Genomic DNA, 8,082 nt, shown 5'->3' with positions numbered 1-8,082 from the left:
ATCGCCAATAATATCTAGCTAGTCTCTGGAATTTCACACCTCTGTGATATTCTTTGATGGTCTTCAGTTCATAATTACTGAGATTTTATTCGGATCAACTCGTGTGCTTTCAGTCGATATCACATAACTCAAAAAGCCTTCTCGTAATTAGAACTTATATTGTCTGTAAGATAGTTTTCAAATTCTAATCATGTTCAGTTTCGGGACATATGGTTCTATGTCTTGAGACTTGTATACTAAAGTACTTTAAAAACATTTTAAACACCTTAGAACACTTTGGTATTGTCCCAAGAACATTTAGATAAATTAAAACACAATTAAAACATGTTTTTGAGTATATTGCAAGTATTTTAAAATATTTGATAAAATTTTCAACTATATTTTCGCCAAATGAGTTAGGAATATAAAATTTAGTTTGAATGTTGTTATATCAAAGCTAACAAAATATAAGGGATTAACTTGGAAAAAAATGTTCAAGCCCCAATTTGGGAACAATTGTTAAGTTTAAGGACTAATTTGGACAAAAAAAAAGTTCAAACCCCTAGGTAGGAACACTTGTCAAGTTTAGGCCCCAAATAGTGCATTAACCTTATTATATAAGTATGGAATCAATTTGTCATGACAAAGAATAATTTATAAAAAATTAAAATTGAAATTAGAAGTATGAGTAAAACTCTAGTTATGGTCTTATGCCGGGTATTCTCCTTTATAATTAAAAAAAAGAAAAAAAAATCATTTTTCTTTGCTCAAAACAAGTCTTAAAATGAACCTCAAGCTATAGCCTATTGTCGGGTATCCTCCTTTCCAAGAAATAGCTTAGGTTAAATTTGCTTGGTTAAATTCAATTAGTGTTATGTATTATGCATTGTAGATTTAATTAATTTTTTTAATTGGATTATTCTAAATTCTTATATATTTTTTTAATTTTAAAAATTCAATCTACACTAATATGATCAATTTAAATGTAAAATCTAATCAATACATCACATAACAGTGGCAGATAAGGGGTAGGGTCACGGTCCTCTCTAAAATAGAAATTTTTTTTATTTAGGTTGTTTATAATTTATAAAATTTTAAATTAGTAATAATAATATTACAAAAAATGATAAAAATTTAATTTAATTCTTTAAAAATTATAAAAATATAAACTGAAATTATAATTTTACTATCTAAAAATATATAATTTAATCCGTCTAAAAACTCACCTATATGTCCACACGTAACAATTACAATAGATGAAACTTATACTCGAGATGTCATCATCAACCATGCCAATCCTCGTTGTTGGCTTTTAATTTTAAAATACGCAAGGGCTTTAAATGGTCAATAACCTGATTCTACCTACACAGACCTGCTTTTAAACATCCAAAATATTTTTGCTCTCGTCTCAAACCCTCCAAAACTCCAACCTTTCTTGCTCTTTCACGATTGCAACAAAAAAAAAGCTTCAGCTTTCCAACAAATTCTCCAATGTTTCCAAGTTTCCAACAACTATTTCGTAAATGCTTTATAAACTGTAGCTACTTCTTTACTTGTTTTAGATTTTCTCTTGCACGTGTGCCATTGTGGTAGAATTTGTAGGATTTTTTAGTTAACAATTTGTGGTTTTCATGCTTTATTATAGGTGAGTTGTTAAACTTAGAGACTGTGTGGGCATTGAGAAATTTGGGAAATGAAATTTGGATGTGGTTATAATTTTGAGTTATGGCATGAATATCTCTGCTAGACAATCTTGAAATTATATTTCTGTGGGTTAAATTGTTTATCACAGTTTCATACAAATTACTCTTGAGATTTCCTACTCAAATTTCTCTATTGTGGATTTTGTTTGTGCTAGAAAATTTTAGGATTTTAGAAATTAAATATTGACCATATGGCTAATATTAGCTGATAGTGATGAGTTGGTTGAGATTTCGTTTCATAATTCTAAAAATATAATGCATAGTGAGAAATGGAGCATTTAGTGCATTCTTGGTTAGTAGTTCAAGAGTAACTTTGTTGATTGCTTTGTGATATTTGGGGAACATATAATTCTTGTGTCTCTTGAGTGTGTTTTAATTGTGCGAAAAATTTCGTCATTGTTGGTTGTGAGTAGAAGATTATGGCACCCAAAAGTTGAAAGATGGTGGCTTTGAGTTCTCAACCATTTGACAACTCAAAGTTTGTTTTAGACACTAAGGAATGGTATGACCATTTCCTTCTTAAGAAAAATCTGGAACCCTATTGTGGATTTGTGCAAAATAGTATGGAGTTAACTGAGATTTAATGCACACATTAAGAATCGCAATTGGGAAGTGTTTTTGCACATCCCCAAGCGGCGGTCCTCCAGGTCGTACTGGAATTTTATGCTATTTTACTAGATTCAGGTGGAAAATCTGTGTTTGTCGAAGGGAAGCAAGTTCCCTTTGACGCTGCACTAAACTCTTGCCCACCCTAAAACATGACTGCCACGATTACATTCTCAATTGAGGTTTCGGGAAGGATTTCTGTTGGGAACCTTGTGGCAAGCATTGTGGTGCTGCTAGTGTTTAGCTATGTGTGCAGTGTGAATTTAGTTTCCATCCTAAATGTGTTAAACCATCTTCAGCTAAACATGGATATCACAGACATCTGCTTATCTGTATGGAATCGATTAAAGAAGACAATGTTGGAGAATATCATTGTGATGTTTGTGAGAATGAAAGGAATCTAAAGCATCTTGTGTATTATTGTCCAAGTTGGAGGTATATGGCTCAAGTTGAATGTGCACTTGCTGATGTAATAATTCTTTTTCACCCTTCAATTTATTTTTGCTAATGTCTTTGTTATTTTTTAAATTTTTTTTAACCTTTTGCTGTCTTTTAATTTTTTCCAAACTAAATAAAGTAAATAGAAAAATTATCAACAAAATTTGTCAAGCTCTTTGCTTTGATCAGTTTAGATGTATTAATGATTAATATTTGTTTGATCTATAGGATAAAATTTCATCTGGAAAGGTCTCATCCTTATTTCCCCGGTCCATATAAAACAAAGCTTTGGCATTTGAACGAAATGGAGCAGAATGAAAGGACCAATGTAATCCGCACGCAACTATATTTTGAATATATTAACTTACTTTTATTCAAACTAGCCAAAGTTTAGATGCTTCCTCAATTAAATTATAGTATATAACTTGATTTAGATTCAACATTCGTTTGCTATTTGTAATGAGATTGATATGTTAGAATATAAGTTGCTTTGCCTATGCAAATTATAGTATATAACTTTGATTCCTTTTTGTTTCTTTGTAAATGCAGATTCAACCTATCAACCACAATCATCGGATGTCTGAGGTTCATCCGATGTATGTGGTAACTAAAGTGTGAAAAGGAAAAGGAAAAGGAAAAGGAAAAAAATAGTGCAACAGTTGTCGTCTGGTACTTAGTGGTCCTAGCTACCTTCTTAAATCTGCAGGACAAAAAAAGTTTTACCTACATAAACGATGTGCTAACTTGCCAAATAAGATACAACACCCATCCCATTCTATCCATCCTCTTAACCTCTATACTTCACATCACCCTCAGATTGGTCGAACCATTTCATGTGATGAGTGTAGAGACATTTGTCTTGGCTTCATATATCTTTGCGAGCAGTGTGATTTCAAGCTTGATGTGAAATGCGCTGCTCTAAGAACTCATAAAACTGCGGTTTTGCAAGAAAAAGAGATGGCTAGAGTAACCGAGTCACAGCATTTCAACCACCACCATAAGCTTGTACTTGGCTATTGTAACGACCCTATAGATGAAACCAAATGCACAATTTGTGAATTACCAATCATAGGTCCAGCCTATTTTTGCCGTGAGTACAACTGTGATTATATTCTTCACGAATCTTGCCTTAGGTTACCACAAAAGATAGAAGTCCCATTTCAATGGAATGAAATCCCATTTCAAATGCATCAAGTCCCATTTCATCAGGAACATGTGTTTGTTAGTTGCGTCTTCCCCCATGAAGATTCAAAGCCACAGTGTTATGCTTGCCCTTTTGCGTTAAAATCACTTATGTTTGCATATAATTGTGAACATTGTCCCATCAACCTCCATCCTACATGTGCTAGTTCCTTAAGGCGACCCTTGAAAAGTGAGTCCCACCCCACGGTCACATGCATGACCTTTACTATTTTGGGACAAATTTTCAGTTACTCATTGCCAAGTATCCACCACCGGCAGCAAGTTTTCTTTGTGTTGAATGTGGAAAACGTATTAAAAGAGAACCCTTTTATCGTTGTCCACAATGTCGTTTCAATTTTCATGTGAAATGTGTTCCCATTCCTGGTATGGTTAAATCCACATATCATGAAAGGTTCTTTTGTTGAAGATGATTCTAGAGATCATCGTTATGAATTTTATGAGGAAGATAGAAATCCAAATGATCACGCATATTATTGTGCAGAATGCGTATTTGCTGGAGTAAGTCAATTACATCTATAACCTTTTAAATCTAAAGATAAAATACTTTTTGCTGCGGAAAATCTCTAACATGATATGCTTGTTGTCAGGCAGTGGAGGCACTATTTTAAATTCGACCTTTGGGGCGAAAAGAGTCACTTATTCTTCATGAAATGCAGGGAAGATCTGAAGATTTTAACCCAGCTATAATTGATAAGTAGTAAGAGCCTTGGTGCTAATTAATTTGAAAGGTTGGTGATTATTTTTGTTGTGTGGAATTGGGAATCTAGATATTGCTGTCTATTTCTAAGTTAAAAGTTCATCCATGACTCTTTGCTTAGTAACAATTTCTTGCTAGGGTCGTGTTTTTGTGAGATAATAGTTGTTATGACACTTGTTATCACCGGCCCAAAACCCAAATGGGTTCGGATCGGATTACATCGAGCTCGCAGGCTGAGTTCATGGACCAAGCTCGCTCGCATAATAACGAGTGCTCGCAGTAGGGTGCTTATATTCTCCTGTGAAGTCACATGTGAGATCGCCCATGGAACCGTATAAACACGTGTTAAGTCTAGAATAGGATACGTGTCTATATGTATGGAACCTGTCTAGTATGTCATATCAGTAAATAGTACCCATATAATATAAATAGACAAACATCATCATCTAAAGGAAACAGAGAAAAACACTCAATAATAGTATAGTAGTATTGTTAACAGTTTTCAACTAAAATTAACTAATATAATGTATATATATATATATATATATATTAAATTCTAAGGATAGTTCTTGTAGTTATCGATTTATGCAAATTTAATCTTTATTTTTATTAGTTCAAAATTGGTCCTTCTACTTTTGAAATGGTTCACTTTCAGTCAGTTGAGCAAAAAAATTAAGGATAATCATAAACTTAGCTCTCAAACCTTTATAACTTTGGAAAATTTGACCCCTACTATTTTTTCCTCATATTCATTCCCTTTCCCATCATTTTGAGGTGGGATGCCATGCCCAGGGCTGGCTTTCCTGATTTGTTCTTCTCCAAACGTTTATCATCTTTTAAACGATTATTTTATTAAAAAATGTGAATGATTTTTTTTTAATGAGTAATTTTTTGAATAAAAATATTTCAAATAACGAATAAATTTTTACCTAATGTTTTTTTTTGTTACTTAGAGATATTGAAATAGTAAAAAATAATAATATTTACATAATTTTCTTTATAAATTTTTTTTAAATAAGATGGTATAATCCAAATTATAATAAGTAGAACTCAATATTGACTAGAGGGGATCATGGGCTGGTCGAGCCCAAGCAAACATTTAGGTTTGTTTGTTAGGTTTGGGTCTGGCTCGACTCGAAAAATGGGTTTAAAAATTTGTTCAAACTTGGCCTGGATAAAATGTTAAAATCCAAACTTGACCTGACTTGCCCATATTAAATTTTTTATATTATGTTATTTTTTACATGTATATAATACATCAAAATACTAAAAATATTAAAATAAATATTTTCGAATAAATTAAAAATAAATTTTAAAAAATATGTATACTTAAATAATACTAAAATAGATGCAACTTAACAAGAAAATGTCTCTAAAATAATAACAAAATTAACAATAAAACAAGTGTTATACAATATCCAAGCAATAACAACATAATAGTAACAACATAATAGTGAAATGGTAGCAAAATAGGGATGAAAACAATAAAAAAATATCATTAAAATAACAAAAAATAGCAGATTTTTTTTGTCATTTAATGAATTCGGGCTGGGCTCAAGGGCCAAAATGTCTTACTTGAGGCCCGACCCATTTTTAAAACAGGTCTTTTTTTTTTGTCCAAGTTCATTTTTCAAGTTTATATTTTTGTCTAAACTCTTTTAGTTTTCGGGCGGACCTTCGAGTCAAATCGGATGACGCGACCCATGAGCAAATCTAATATAGACTAATAAGTGATAACTACAACCTAGTGTCATGGGGCTAGACCTTTCGTCTCGCAATCCGTGCGGCCTTAGGCGATCCGTTCGTCTAAACTCGCCTAAGTCAGCCTTAACTCCCAAAAGTGAGGATTCCTTAAGAACTCCTCCAAGGCACTATTTGAAGAGCGGAAGCGATTTATGCCAAAAGAAGCTAAGCCAAAGAATAAGCGAAAGCCACATAAAAGAATGCACACAAGGTGTTTGAGTAAATGCTCTCAGAACTCTATTACTCTTAAGAATTCAGAATACAATGGAATGAGTACAAATGAGGGGAGGCTCTCTATTTATAGTTGAGCTCCCCCAAAACCGACGGTCAAGATACATTTACATCGACGGATGAGATTAGTCATATCCCTTTATTTTAGGGATTTACAAGATAAGCCTTATCAAATCTAATCTAATCTTTACAAGATAAGATTCCCTCTATCTTCTAAGATTAGTTACCATATCAGCATGAATCTCTTCGTTATCGGGCCAACCAGGCTTCAATCTGACAGGCTTCTCCAATTGCTCATTGAATCGGGCCAGTTCTCGTGGGCCAAATGATCCCCATCTAAGCAATAAACCTCCATTGAATGCATTTGGTGCGATGGTCACGGGCTTTGAACTGCGGCCCGTGACACTAGCACATTCACATACAACATTAGAGGCATGATCAAATCATGTGAAATTGAAAAAAAAAAAGCTATTGCAAACAAATTTCATATTCCTAATTATCATAAATTAAGAAAGAAAAAAGAGGGAAAACAAAAATTCTTTTAAGGGCTGTGTCTTTTTTCTCTTATAGATGATACGACTATTGATATTTTTATATCATTATAGATAATTATTTTTTAATTTTAAATTATTTAATGATGTGATATATAAAATAAAATAATATCACGTTGGAAATGAAATAGAGGTGAACAATTATATAAGTTGTCATATTAGTATTTGGTGTAATTTCTAATGATCTCGTTAAATTATCACAAAATTTATCCAATTTGACAAAAATAAAGGTTGAGATTAAGACAAAGGCAAGGATAGGGTCCAATTTGAAAAATAATTGTAAAAGTTGAGAATTAAAATTATAATTGTAATTATTATTTACCTAGAAAACTGAAAATGAACAATTGGAAAAATAAAGGATTAGTTTTAAGCTTTAAAACTGAGAGTTTTAATGAAAGCTTAAGTTTAGAAATAAGACCGTCTTGATAATGGATTAAGATGAGGTCATATGATGAAATTGTGATCAAAAGTGAATAAAAGATCCCACAATTCACTTTTCCTATATTTTATGTTAGGTGGAAGTGCTATTGTCAAATCTATTAAGAAAGTAGAGTTCTGGACTCAAAGTTAGATACAAAATGTATATAAACCATCAGTTGTATGATATTGATTTCTTGATAAAGAGAGAGTAATATCATAGCATGTGTTTCATACCACATGTGCATTATACGACCAATATGAGTAATTGAAAAATTGATCTTTGCTTTAAAGTTGTATAAGACCCATGAAATCAAATAGGATTTATATTTTGTACCCCTACGACCCTTGACTGGTTCTTAAAGTTTTAGTTTAATGTACACTATTTTACAATGTTATCAATGATCATGAAATGATTTGATCTAACGCGACATATCTATAGAGTAGTTTAATTGAAATGAAGAGATTCAAGAAAAAGGGAAGATCAATTTAGTGTTGGATTCAATTGTATTTA

General features: G+C 32.1%; 1 long non-coding RNA gene across 1 annotated transcript; it reads left to right on the top strand.

The window, feature by feature from the left end:
• The first annotated feature begins 1,326 nt into the window (after positions 1-1,326).
• LOC105804603 (uncharacterized) lies at positions 1,327-4,753 on the top strand. Its single transcript, XR_001137045.2, has 4 exons — positions 1,327-2,757; positions 2,955-3,054; positions 3,276-4,427; positions 4,517-4,753. It is a non-coding gene; the product is annotated as an uncharacterized LOC105804603 (long non-coding RNA).
• The last annotated feature ends 3,329 nt before the right edge of the window (positions 4,754-8,082 follow it).

Source organism: Gossypium raimondii, chromosome 11 (genome assembly GCF_025698545.1).
Source record: "Gossypium raimondii isolate GPD5lz chromosome 11, ASM2569854v1, whole genome shotgun sequence".
NCBI lineage: Eukaryota > Viridiplantae > Streptophyta > Magnoliopsida > Malvales > Malvaceae > Gossypium > Gossypium raimondii.
The sequence above is the reverse complement of the archived record's forward strand: the minus strand, read 5'-3'. Positions and strand labels throughout refer to the sequence as shown.